Source organism: Callospermophilus lateralis, unplaced genomic scaffold, assembly GCF_048772815.1.
Source record: "Callospermophilus lateralis isolate mCalLat2 unplaced genomic scaffold, mCalLat2.hap1 Scaffold_329, whole genome shotgun sequence".
NCBI lineage: Eukaryota > Metazoa > Chordata > Mammalia > Rodentia > Sciuridae > Callospermophilus > Callospermophilus lateralis.
In genome coordinates this window covers 462,060-477,071 of record NW_027513853.1, presented here as the reverse complement: position 1 = coordinate 477,071, position 15,012 = coordinate 462,060, and the positions used below count along the sequence as shown (strand labels likewise).

Genomic DNA, 15,012 nt, shown 5'->3' with positions numbered 1-15,012 from the left:
GGTTTATTCAGTTATGAGAAAAAGAGTTTTTGTTAATTCTGAATCATTTTTTAAATTTATTTTTTAAGATTAGAATATTTTATGACAAACCTTAGACTAAATGAAATATGATTTAGATTATATTTGTCATACATGACAAAAAAATTCATAATATATATACAATCAATTTTAAAGATTAAGCCATTTTGATTATTTTATTACATACACAAAAACCCCTTCACTTACTTAGGAATCCAACTTTTCATGATCATTTGTTGTGTTTACTGGGTTGAGCATAAAAATGGAAGTGAAATTTCTTTCAGAAATTTGTAAATTAAAATCATTTTCAGTAAATAATATTTCACTACTTTAAAGGTGTCTAATTTTGCATTTCTTATTAATAGATATGAAAAATATAAAGAAAAAAGTGGAGTGGAGTTAATTTAGTAAGTAGGAACATTTAAAATTTTTATTTCCACAAAAGATATCCACATAATTACTTTTGAATATTGGTCATTACTCAAATACCAACGAGATATACTGGTGTAACAAATATATATATATATATATATTTCTCTCCCCCCACAAAAAAAAGGCCTTTTACTCACTAAAACTAGTGACTGTGGCATGTAGATATGCTTCAATGTTTGAACTGCCAAAAGGTAAAGATTAATAAGGAAAAACTGCATATTTGTTTTGATTCCAGCCATGTAGCATGGGTTTGGTAACACTAACTCTTGATATTGGTAATAATAGTTCTTCACAGACTTTCTCTCTCTCTCTCTCTCTCTCTCTCTCTCTCTCTCTCTCTCTCACACACACACACACACACACACACACACACACACACACAGCCACACACACACACATGATTTATCAGGAGGAATGGTGTAGAAACCAAGAAAGTGAGAAAGGGGGACTTTACTGGGATTTAATTCTGGACATTCAAAGAAGATCAGGGACCCAGCAGGCTGGATATAGCAAAATAAAAAAGAAAACCCCAGTGCCATTGCTGGTCTGACTGTGTGATCCACACCTGACTCCCTCTTACATCTGCTCCAAGCAAAAATATTGGAGGAATAAGCCAATTAAAGAAAGTTGCATTTAAAGGAGGCTTGAGGCATGTCTGCATACAGTGAGAACGGAGATCAAAGACACTTCCTGACTAACCTCAAATGCGTGCTTCAAATTACCAGAAGGAAAACAATAACAGACCAAAAAAAAAAAAAAAACAGGAAAGAATATAAGCAAATAAGGGAAAGAAGTAAGTTTTACATTAACACTATTTTGCTGGGAGCCATCAGCCAAGTAGGTATGACAATTTTCTTGCCAGCGTACCCCCATGTTTCTTTAGTGGAAGGACTCATGGAAATAGGACATTTTGCAGGACATTGCATGTAAGGTGACCTTGCTCAAGGACCAGGGCAGGATCCGTGTTTAGGGTGTTCCCCCTTTAGAATAGGGCATATCCTGCTGCTGAGTTCCTCTTGAGTTCTTAGGGTCAGACAGTATATTTTGGGAGACAGAAGCCCATGTGAGTGGATTTGGGCAGAGAGTGGATTTGGGCAGAGAACGTGGATTTCCCCAGAACGTGTTTGTAGACGGCCAGTGTGAGTTCGGGAATAAAGAATTGCTGTTTGAATCTACAAGCTGTGTGGAGACTCGTGATTTGTGCCCAGCCAGAGACTGCGGCACTATTTCTCGTGTTATGCAGAAGACATATGTCTTAGGTGAGGAATCACAGTCAGAATTAAGAACCCTCATAGAGGCAAAAATTGAAAAGAGAAAATCCAGGAATGGAAGAAGTCACAGAAGAGGTGGTACTTATACGTACAGTGCAACATGCAGCTAATGCCTAAACTAAACATGCAGAAAACAGGGAATGTTGTGGGGTAAGAAAAAAGAATTAGAGATATAGAAAAGCCTGAAGACTGATACCTTAGCAGAGATTTTAGCCACTCCAGGTCCTAGGAGAGAAGACTAAAGTTCTACTTAGATGAGGATGGTAAACATTTTGGAATTTGCAGTGAAGAACTAGGAGTGTGATAATTTGTGAGTAAGAAAGATAAACTTGGCATAAAGGTTAGATATATATCACAAGACTAAACACATAAACAAAATAATAAGCTGCCTTTAAGTCTTTAATACAAAACTTACATAACATCAAAGAAGCCTACAGTAATTATACTGCCTACTGAATCAAAACTCTACATTCTTCATAGGAAGATAACAGGATAAAATCCCCACAATATATAATTTATAAAGGTCAGTATGTAAAGAGAAAATATTCAACATAAATAGAAACAAAGAGGACCCTGATGTTGGATTTAAACAAAAAATTTTTTTATAATAACTCACATAAATATATAAAGAATATAATAAGGTATAATAAAAGAAACGATAAATATATGAGGAATGTCATAAAATATGTGAAAAATCAAAGAGATGAAATACTAAAACTAGAAGCAAAAAATTTAAGAAATCTGAAATAAAAATACAAAACAGTAGATTGGGTATAAAACATATAAAAACATAAATCTGAAGACAATGTAATTAAATTATCCCAATTTGAGCCCAGAGACAAACTGATATTTTGATAAATCTACCCAGTCTTGAACTATGGAGTAATATCTCTTGTCTCAAATCACATGTATTTGAAATTTCCAAAATGAAGAACAGTCGCAAAAATAATAATTTTTAAATGTTTATGTAATTTTAAAATTTGATGAAAAACAATTTACAGAACTAAGAAGGCCAACAAATTCCTAGAAGAATAAACATGACTGTATCTGGGTATTATAGAAAAACAACCGAAAACCACAATTATGAGCAGAAACATAAAAGCACCTAGAGAAGCATGTACATTATATATAGGGCAACAAACATAAGAATAATGATTGAGTCTTAAGACACTGTGGCACAACTGTGGAGGCTAAAGCAGGATCCAGAGTTCAAAGCCAGCTTCAGCTACTAAGTGAGTCCCTAACAAACTCAGTGAAACCCTGTCTCTAAATAATATATAAAAATGGGCTGTGGTTTTAGCTCAGTGGGTAAGCACCAGTGGGTTTAATTCCTGGTACCAGCCCCCCACCCCAAGAAAAATATAATGATGGACTTACTATTTAAAAATAATAGAATCCACAACACAAGGCAGCAACAATATAAAATGCTATAAGGAAACTAAAATGGTCAGGTTAACATGTTTCTATAGTCATTAAAATATCTTTCAAAAAATAAAAGTTAAATAGAATATTTTCAGATATACAAAAGCTAAGAAAATTTGTGCATATATGAATAAACTGCCAGTTATATATCAAAGATTGCCAAACTTCACAAAAATGTATAAACCAACCATAAACTTTTGCATTTCAATAAATCATGGTAGCTGTTTTTCAAAGACAATTATACAGAATAATGTTGAGAGATAAAAGATGACAAAAAATAAAGGATACAAACACATGCCTCAGGTGAAATGAAATCAATTTAGTAGTGTTATTACAGGTAAAGGGCAGAATTTCATAATGATGAAAGACCATTTAATCACACAAACTCAAGAAAGATAATTGGATATACACCTAATAGTTGCATAAAAATAATTTTAAAAATAGACAAAAGTAGAAAGAAATTTAACAATGTAGGTTTTAAATTTCTACTCCCAGTAAGAATTGAACAAGGAGATAAAAAATTACAAGGATAGATAATTTAATATTAGCATCACATTTTCCTAAGACTAAGAATATTAATAATAAACTATTACCAATAGAATAAACCCTGTAAAATGATTATAATTTTTCATTATAAAACATTTGTTTATAGAAAAAATTAAGAGTATCATTTTTTCAAAAATTGCTTAAACAGAAATACTGTATATCTTTTTTTGCATGGGGGTACCAGGGACTGAATTCAGTGGCACTCAATCACTGAGCCACATTCCCAGCTCTATTTCTTATTTTATTTAGAGACAAAATCTCACTGAGTTGCTTAGCTCCTCACCTTTACTGAGGCTGGCATTGAACATGAGATCTTCCTGCCTTAGCCTCCTGAGCCTCAAACCTGTGATCACAGGTGTGTACCACAACACCCGGCTACAATGTATATCTTTTTATCATACATTTGCAGAGTCACTATTTGCCTACTAATCTTGAACTCATCTTTGTCCCTTTGTTTTTAATGTTTATTTCTGAATATGATAATTTATTATAATCACATTCCTAGAAAACTCTGAATTTGAAATAAGAGTATTTACTGTATGAATTAAGCGAGGTATATATTCAATTGCATTTTATAAAAAATATTTATTTTTTAGTTTTTTTTAGGTGGACACAATATCTTTATTTTATTTTATACGGTGCTGAGGATTGCACCCAGTGCCTCACGCATGCCAGGCGGGTGTGCTACCACTTCAGCCAAATTCCCAAGCTTCAATTGCATATTGAGAGTGACTTCAAATACCTCATATACTTAGTGTAAAACTTTGACAGTTTCAGAGTACCTTCTTCACACCATTTCTTTAAATACCAACAGTTCAGTTCTGTGGTCCTTAATTGTTTAAGATTTGCTCAGGACAAACTTCAAAAGGTTTGTGTGAGTATAGTTGAAACATTTTTATCTGGAACAAAAGTCTTTGTTCAAAGATTTATACAATGAAAACTACAGAACCCTAAAGAGAGAAATAGAAGAAGATCTCAGAAGATGGAAAAATATACCCTGTTCATGGATAGGCAGAACTAACATCATCAAAATGGCAATATTACCAAAAGTTCTCTATAGGTTCAATGCAATGCCAATCAAAATCCCAATGGCATTTCTTGTAGAAATAGATAAAGCAATCATGAAATTCATATGGAAAAATAAAAGACCCAGAATAGCAAAAGCAATTCTAAGCAGGAAGTGTGAATCAGGAGGTGTAGCGATACCAAATTTCAAACTGTACTACAAAGCAATAGTAACAAAAACAGCATGGTACTGGTACCAAAACAGGTGGGTGGACCAATGGTATAGAATAGAGGACACAGAAACCAATCCACAAAATTACAACTATCTTATATTCAATAAAGGGGCTAAAAGCATGCAATGGAGGAAGGATAGCATCTTCAACAAATGGTGCTGGGAAAACTGGAAATCCATATGCAATAAAATGAAACTGAATCCCCTCCTCTCGCCATTCACAAAAGTTAACTCAAAATGGATCAAGGACCTTGATATCAAATCAGAGACTATGCGTCTGATAGATGAAAAGGTTGGCTCCGATCTACATATTGTGGGGTCGGGCTCCAAATTCCTTAATAGGACACCCATAGCACAAGAGTTAAAAACAAGAATCAACAAATGGGACTTACTGAAACTAAAAAGTTTTTTCTCAGCAAGAGAAACAATAAGAGAGGTAAATAGGGAGCCTACATCATGGGAACAAATTTTTACTCCTCACACTTCAGATAGAGCCCTAATATCCAGAGTATACAAAGAACTCAAAAAATTAAACAATAAGAAAACAAATAACCCAATCAACAAATGGGCCAAAGACCTGAACAGACACTTCTCAGAGGAGGACATACAATCAATCAACAAGTACATGAAAAAATGCTCACCATCTCTAGCAGTCAGAGAAATGCAAATCAAAACCACCCTAAGATACCATCTCACTCCAGTAAGATTGGCAGCCATTATGAAGTCAAACAATAACAAGTGCTGGCGAGGATGTGGGGAAAAGGGTACTTTTATACATTGCTGGTGGGACTGCAAAATGGTGAGGCCAATATGGAAAGCAGTATGGAGATTCCTGGGAAAGCTGGGAATGGAACCACCATTTGACCCAGCTATTGCCCTTCTCGGACTATTCCCTGAAGACCTCAAAAGAGCGTACTACAGGGATACTGCCACATCGATGTTCATAGCAGCACAATTCACAATAGCTAGACTGTGGAACCAACCCCGATGCCCCTCAATAGATGAATGGATAAAAAAAATGTGGCATTTATACACAATGGAGTACTACGCAGCACTAAGAAATGACAAAATCATGGAATTTGCAGGGAAATGGATGGCACTAGAGCAGATTATGCTAAGTGAAGCTAGCCAATCCCTAAAAAACAAATGCCAAATGTCTTCTTTGATATAATGAGAGCAACCAAGAACAGAGCAGGGAGGAAGAGCAGGAGGAAAAGATTAACATTAAGCAGAGTCATGAAGTGGGAGGGAAAGGGAGAGAAAAGGGAAATTGCTTGGAAATGGAAGGAGACCCTCATTGTTATACAAAATTACATATAAGAGTTTGTGAGGGGAATGGGAAAAAAATAAGGAGAGAAATGAATTACAGTAGATGGGGTAGAGAGAGAAGATGGGAGGGGAGGGGAGGGGGGATAGTAGAGGATAGGAAAGGTAGCAGAATACAACAGTTACTATTATGGTATTATGTAAAAATGTGGATGTGTAACCGATGTGATTCTGCAATCTTTGTAATGTTTTGAATAACCAATAAAAAAAAAAGTCTTTGTTCTTTGGGAACAGGAAACATAATAATTCCTAAACAAAAGCAGCAAGCTTGCATACATTATTAATTGAGAATAATTCTAGTGTCAAATTAGGCACCATAGAATTTATTAGTGATTTAATCTTAGTCAGGAGCAGTGGTGTACACCTGTAATCCCCACTACTTGGAAGGCTGAGGCAGTAGGATTACAAGATTATGGACAGCCTTGGCAACTTAGCAGACCCTTCTCAAAATGATAATTGTTTAAAAACAGGAACTGGGGATCTTGCTCATAGGCAGAATCTCCTGGTTTGAATTTCAAGTAATTAACACACACACACACACACACACACACACACACACACACATACACACACACACACACACACACACACGCATGCACACACACACTCTAAAACAAAACAAAAGAATTCAGTGCATTAGATAATAAATTAAAATATGTCTATTTTACTCTGAACAGAAGTTTCATGTTTGGTAGGCCTTTTCCATATTAGGCCAGAATAATAGTATTTTGTTTATTTTACACAGGAAAAAGTTGTTTAAGAAGTGGTGAGGTTTTCTTATTCCTCCTTCTACGGTTTCACATTTCAGGTTTTCCATTTTCACACTCATTAATAATACTACACAGGAATACAATGAACATTAAAATGAAGTCGGAAACTTATAATTAATATGCAAAACATTAATGTGCTATGTTAGTGCATTGATTAAATGCTAGTGGTATCAAAGAGTTATAAATTTTCTGAGGTACAAATAGCTAATATATTCAAAGTCTTGAAATTCTTATTTTAACTTTAAGAATTTCCATTTCATTAATTTAGATTTATATACAGTAATTTATAATATAAAAATATTTTTTAGTACAAAACCTTCACAGATATGTTTGTGCACACATGTATGTGTGTATGTGTATAAAATTGGAAAGAAACAAAACAAAAATTTTAACATACATCATAGCTTATTGCAACATTTTAACAATATGCAAAAATATAGCATTATCTGAGAAAGGCAGGAAAAAAGTATAAGAAACAGAAAACTCACAATATTAAAGAATATATTCAGTAAATAGAATTAATATTTAAATATTTTAATCTTTTGTGGTATGATTGTAGTTATCTTAATATTTCATCCTTTTTAAAAATTCACTGCACATCGTATTTCATAGGTAATAAATATTGTTTTATAGTGATATATTTTATAGTTATAAAATAATTATGACAATAATAATATCTGATGTTCTTGTGTGTAAATGTTTTCCCCATTATTCCCTCTAAAGACTTCTAGAGGCAGTACTACTTCTGCTATTTCAATTCCCTTTCTTCCTTTCTTCTCTCCTTCCTTCCTTCTTCCTTCCTAATGAGTAATAGTGGATCTGACCCTTTCCAATTTGAAGGAGAAGAGAATATTGTAACATTAGAAATAGTTCAATACTACTGAAACCAGTAACGCTGTGATGAAAATTTACACATATAATTTGGTAGTCATACTAATAATATTCTGCCACTTAATATTTTTAAAATAGTTTCACAGTTATTTATATTCTAACAATAAATAAAAAAAAAAGTTCATTTAATTTTTAGAATCAGGTGTATGTAGGAGTACTGCAAATCCTAATTCAGACCAAATTGGCTTTGTCTTATTTTTAAATTCTACATACTGCTTTAAAATAATTTCTATTAGGAATAGTGATTATTTTTAGTAGAAATCATTTTAAAGTATGTGATATTTGAGACAATATGGGAAAATGACAGGGTGTGAATGCATTTAGGGACCTAGAAAGTAATGAGAATACGGAGGGAAAATTACAAGAACAGCAAAAACAAACATCATTTGCTGAGAATGTCTGAATTTGCTGTTGCATATAATGGGGAAAGTGAATGTATTTATGGTTAATGTTATCTAATTTTTTTGTTTTGTTTTCCATAGTATAATCTCTCAGAATACTGTCTAATAAATACCCACCGCCCCAAAAAAGTTTTGAAATACCAACTAAATATTATTTTTGAGAAAACAAATGATGTTAAACATTTGAGGAAAGGAAAAAAAAACATTTGGATCTAAAGCAGATTCAAGTACACAAATTCTAGAAGAAAATAATGAAAGATAGAACACAGTAATGGGAATATTCCATGACTATGATTTTTATAATCTTACCATTCTGTGGGAAAATACTAGCTAGGAAGAATGAGGATGGGTTTTCTTTAGTGATACCCCAAGGAAGAGATTCTGGAAAAGGGATCAGTTATTCAAGATTTGGTGCTATATCAGTTATGTCTGGAAAGCTAGCATCTTTTCATACAATAAATATGATCTGTGGACATGATGAAGAAATAGATAGGTGCATGGAAGAAGAAATATTTCATGCTAAATAGAACCAAGGATTAGGGATACATAGAACATAGGTGGGAACATGTGAGACCATTGAACACTTAATTCTTTTTAAGTAACTTTAGATTGATTTTCTATAAAATTACAAGAGATAGGTATTATTAAAAAACTGTTTTAGAATAATAAACTGTGTATTTAAAGTAGTTAGACAAGAGGTGTTTTAGTGCTTCACTGTGAAGAAATAATATCTGAGAGGAAAATATGCAAATCACAATGATTTTTACCCATAATACAACATAAATAAATGGCAAAACATTACACTATACGCCATAAATTAGGACACTTATTATGTCATTAAAAAAAGAAAGAAAGAAAAAATGGGTAATATGTTTTTGAGAATTTAAAATTAAAATATTAGTTTAGTGTGCTGAAATGCAGTGGTTGGTCTGGTAAAATGGTAATGCAGTACTGAAATAAGAGTAATGGTAGTAAATATTAGAAGACTGGTTCAACTTTAATTGTGGATTTTTAAAAAAATGAATGCATATTATTTATTCAATTAATATGTCAGAAGTAATGGTAAATTATTTACTTATGCTGGTCTTTTTTATTTTTGCATTACAATTCCTACACCATTGTACTATAATTTATCATATCTCTGATTACAGTTTCTCTTCAGATCGTATAAATCTTTCGCCTTTTACACGCAGATTTTTTTAAATAGAACTCAGTGTGAAACAAATCTTTGTAGACTATCCTTTTTTTTTTTTTTTTTTGGTTCTGAGGAATTGGGAATTGAACTCAGGGGCACATGACCACTGAGCCACATCCCAAGGCCTATTATGTATTTATTTAGGAAGAAGGTCTCACTGAGTTGCTTAGCACCTTGCTTTTGCTGAGGCTGACATTGAACTCATAATCCTCCTGCCTAAACGTCTGGAGCTGCTAGGATTACAGGCTGCACCACAGGACCCAGCCTTTATAGACTATCTTGGGAGTCTGGATATAAAGGGTTATAATGTTTAGTATTTTCGTCATGTGTTTTGAGTTTTAACCAATTAACATATAAAGAAAATTTTGAAATATGATGCATTCACAAATAAAAAGTTGCTGCTACATGTACTGCACCATAAATAATCACATTCTAAAACCTTCATAAAAATATTTTATTTAGATTCTAAAAAGTAATATAATATACCATTAAAATCATCAGTTTTCCCTTAGTAAATTTGAGGCTTTATTTCAGTCTTTGATTTCTCCTCTGCCTGATACTTATACACATCAAAGTGCCATATCTTAAAAGCCTAAGACAAAATTCCCAGTCATTCCAATACATTATATATGCTTTAGGGATATATTAGTATTTACTGCATGTATCATCATGAGAGAGCATGAAAGAATCATGTGAATTTTGATACCCAATCAAATACAAACAAGACTGTACCCTTTCTCCCATTTCATATCTGTTACCTGTGTTTCACATTGTTTTCAGTGACAACAAAATCTATTATAACCAAATATACAGCACTTGATCAATGAAAAACACCCCTTTTATATTTTCTGACTATAGTCATAATTATTTCAGTTATGGAATAATGGAGGTTTCTGAAGTAAATCTATGAGGACTTCAGAACTCACTCTGTAACAGACATCTATTATATTCTTATGGTGGATACTGTATGCAGGTCATTGACCACCACACTCTCTGTCCTGAACAAAACTAGTTCTAAATACATATGTTCAAATTAAAATGTAACAGTCAATTAAATTGATATAAAAATTTAATGAATATTAGCATTTTCTTTCAAGATTTAGCGCTATATCAGTTATGTCTGGAAAGCTAGCATCTCTTCATACAATAAATGCGATTTAGCAAGCATATATTTAAATCAGAGTGAAATTCTGCCCAATTCTTAATACTGGACATATAACTTGATTGTTGATCCATAATAAGGAAAAGTTCTTTAGGATCTTTTTCTAATGTAACAAATAATCTCATGCAGACTGGGTATGTAGGTCAGATGTAGAGCACTTACTTAGCTTATGCTAGGCCCTACATTTTAACGCAAGAATGCATGCACACATGTATGCATGTGCACACACACATACACACAAAAAGTACATGTAAAGATTCTTCAACAAAAGAGTAAAATCACTTGCCAAACTTCTTGCTAAATTTTATTCATTTCTGTCTTGTTCAATATTATTATTCTGCATAAAAATTTCAATGAAATGTCTTTGTTCAAATAGAAGAGGAACTAGATGGCAGTTGTGACTTTGAAATTGTTTTGAGTAAGAAATAAAGGATTCTCTTGTTACATAAAAGATTATTAGTAAATCTATGATACATTAGATTAGGCATTTTTCCTCTGCTTTTAATCCCACCTTCTTAAATTTGTTTACATGAACATTATTACTGAATCCTCCTGCCCACATCAGCAGATTCTTACAAAAGCCTAGAAAATAGCAGAATCTTAGAATAAAAGAAATTTTAATGGCAATTGATTTAATATAACAAAAATATGAGGGTTAGAAAACTAAATGACATAAATTCTATACCATTTAAAATGCCACAATCAGGATAAAATCTTGTAAGTTGCATATTTGTGGGTGTTCATATATGTAAAGGTTAAGTTTGCTGTTGTCATTTTGTTTATTCTTTAATTGCTTCTTTTATATTTATGATGAAACCTTAGTTTCTATTCAGACTATTTGTTATTCCAACTTTACATAATTTTATATCACCTGTGAATAAATGTTTTGTTTTTAATTTTCTGTGTTACCTAGTATGTACAAAAACAGAAACCAAACTATAAAATTATACAAAATATAATATAAGAAATATAATTTTTTTCATTAGAAACTTCCTGTCTTTTTCCAGTCCTGGTGCGTGGTGAATTTGGCAGGTGTAACTTCACAAGGCATAATGCCGCCAGTGCAGTAAATTCTGAAGGATAAATGCTTAGTTTACCAGGACAACCAGCAGCAATATGGTCACAGACACTGTCTTTGTGATGTTCGAGAGGTTCAGTTTTTACTAGAATTCTTGTGTTTCTCTACGTTCTGGGTCAAGGGCTCTGTTAGCTTCTGTATAGGCATATAACTAATGAAGCTAAAAGTAATGAGAACAGGGTAGGCTAGGGTGAATAAGCTCCTAATAACAAAGGCTCCGAAGTGGTTAGTATCCCACTTCTACAGTGAACTACATATGTAGTAAGGGCAGATGTACCTGTTTCTACACCAAAACTGAGAAAGAATTGGGTGTCTTATTTTGTTGAAGACTTTTTTCATATATGTAGATTTTACATGGAAAAAATAAAAAGTGAACATATATGTTTGGCTTAATTATTCTCATTAAATGAAAATTCTCATAATCATAATGAGTTTTCAATTTTTGGCTTATTTTCTGTTTGTTGAGGTTAAAAAGACAAACAAATTACACATCTTAAATTTGTTCATGGGTTTAAAAAATGTCACTTGGCTAAAACAAATGATAAAACATGTTATGAAAAGTAACAAAACAGATTTGTCACCTACTTTTAGTAATCATTTGTAAGAGATTATACAATTTATTAAAAATAAGGAAAGTAGTACCTAAAGATTTAAAAAATATTGTGTATTTTAAGTTGTTCATGTAGCAATGTGGTCAACATACAAATTAATCAACTCATTGTTCAGAAGGAAGCATTTTTGTTTTCAACTAAAATCAAATGCTTGTAGTAGTGCCTTAACAGTCTTGAGATTATGAGTATTTCTTTTTATCAGTGGCTATTTTTCTGTATCTGTGAGTCTCCAAGGATGAAACTATTTCTGTAGTAAGGCCCTGTGATCTGAATGTGTCCTTTATACACTGCCTTAGAAAAAGAATCTTAAGGCAATTTCAAGTCCTTAGACACAAATGTCTGCTTGTTGAACTGGAAACATCTTCACGTTAGTTAATAACTATGGTGTGAAGAGTGATGTTAAATGAGGGATGCTGGAGGATGCCATATGACTAACCTGAGGAGAAATAACAGAGAAAAAAGCAGCCAGTGAACTGAAGGGTCAAGTGAGATTACCTATGGGACCAGAGGAGATATATCAAAAGAAGTGGAAAAATGGGCTTCTGGAAAGGGAGGCTGCATTTGAAAAGCATATTGTTCACACAAATAAAGAAGTAGACCATCATTTAAGCAATTTCACAGAATAAATGCATCTCTGGTTTAATATATAAAGCTATAACTTTGTGCTATCAGGTACTCTTTTATTTTTTTTTTATTTTGGGATTATTCTAATGTATTCACCTGGTATCAGTGAGTCTATAGTCCAATTATTAGAATTCCATCTAGGATTTTTGTTCAAGAATCAAGAAAAATAAATATATGGTCTGTGTATAATGTTAGTATTTATGCTTACTTACATGCTTATTCTCAGAATTGGGTAAAGCCTCAGCACTGGGAATAAATCAAATATAATCAGGTGAAATAATGAATTATCCTGAGTATAGAATAGAATTAATATAATTGATAAGATATGAAAGATAGGTTGTGCCACTAAAGAAAAAATAAATAAAAATGAATTGAAAAAATAGGTAATACCTGAAAGAAAGAGAAAGATCTTTTTAAACACAAAAGGAAGACATGAGGAAGTGAGTTATACATTTTCAATTACCATTTGTTATTGGTTGCTGATGAGAAACCATTCATGTTGCTGCTATTAACATAAAGGTATACTTCCCTAAAGATAGTGTCTTCTTTTGCCTTCTTTTGTCTTTTCTTCTTCATTCTGCCTTTAAACTTTTAGTCTGGATTATAGTCAGGAAGTAGTTTAGTCTGATATTAAGATATGAAAGCATCTAGAAATAATTTATTTCTCACACAGAACATGCTATTCTTACGATGAACTAGTCCTCTATAGATACCACTATATTTTAATAATGTTATGATATACTAAAATTGTGATTTGTTTTTCTTATATAGCAGACAGTTATCATAATTTTAAATAACATTTCAAGGAAAGTGTTCTTTAAAATGAATAGAATCAATTCATATGTCATGATTAACACTGAACCAAGGCCACACATGAGCTATATTATTTTGATTCTTTTTTCAGATAGTGATATAAAATAGGCGTGTGAATACATCACATTCCACATACTACCTTTCTGAAATAATCTGCAAGAGCATGCTTTTCAAACATCATATTTAAGAAATTTTTTTCTGAATAATTATTAGTTGTGTGGAAAATAAATAAACAGCTATCACTTTCAAGTTTTGGAATTCTCATATCAAAGTCCTTACCTTGCCTACATATTGTGTGTCTGTACCTGTGTACTCTTCCAACAAGAAGAACTGATTTGACATCCAGCCACACTTGGTGCGATGAAGCATTTTACCATCATCTTTTGTCAAGCTCACTATCCTCTGGCTGGGTAAGTAACTGCTACTGTTTTCTTGTAATGGGATGGTGTCAACTGTGTGCAAGATGTAGGTCCAGATGAATAATGGTAGATAATGGTAACTCCTCATTATCTGCTACTTCAGAAGGATGTCAAATTCAATGTATTGTCTGTATCTCCTGAAGAGGATGGGAGAAAATGGTTTTACTAAGCTGTGTTACACTTTCACACAACCTGTAGACTAAAAATCTATTCTGATTGCTATTTAAGTTTATATATAATTTTTCTATTATAAAGCAGTGAGCCACCATTAAAAACTCATATAATACATAGATAATTAGGGAGATATGGATATCTTCTGATATATACATATGGATAACTAAAGTAAACTAAATACAATCTAAATGAATTCAGAGATATGGGCCTAGCACAGCAGAAAAGAGAATGGAGACTGGCAAGTATTGTTATAGATGTTTGCTACAGTGCAAAACTATCAGCTCTGTCCATCATACCTATGTCACTTAATTTCCAAATCTATTACTTTTAAAAAGGTATGATTTATAAGAAAACATATACATGATTGTAAAAACACTCCCCAGTAAAAGAAATCCTAAACCTCATCATTTTCTGAATCTGAAATATCAGTGGATAATAACTGTCATTCATCAGGGCTATTATAGCTAGTAATAATCTTGAGAGCTATGGGGTAACTGGCAAATTTACCCACAATCAAGTTAAAATTCTTTAATAAATATCCAAATTAACAACTAGTACTTAGAAAATATCTTGTGGGGGGAAAAAATATCTAATCACCACTACTGCAGAACATACCCAGTAG

General features: G+C 32.5%; 1 pseudogene; it reads right to left on the bottom strand.

The window, feature by feature from the left end:
* The window catches only part of LOC143388394 (cadherin-9-like), a 114,994-nt pseudogene extending 100,690 nt beyond the window's left edge, over window positions 1-14,304 (bottom strand).
* Between the last annotated feature and the right edge of the window lie 708 nt (window positions 14,305-15,012).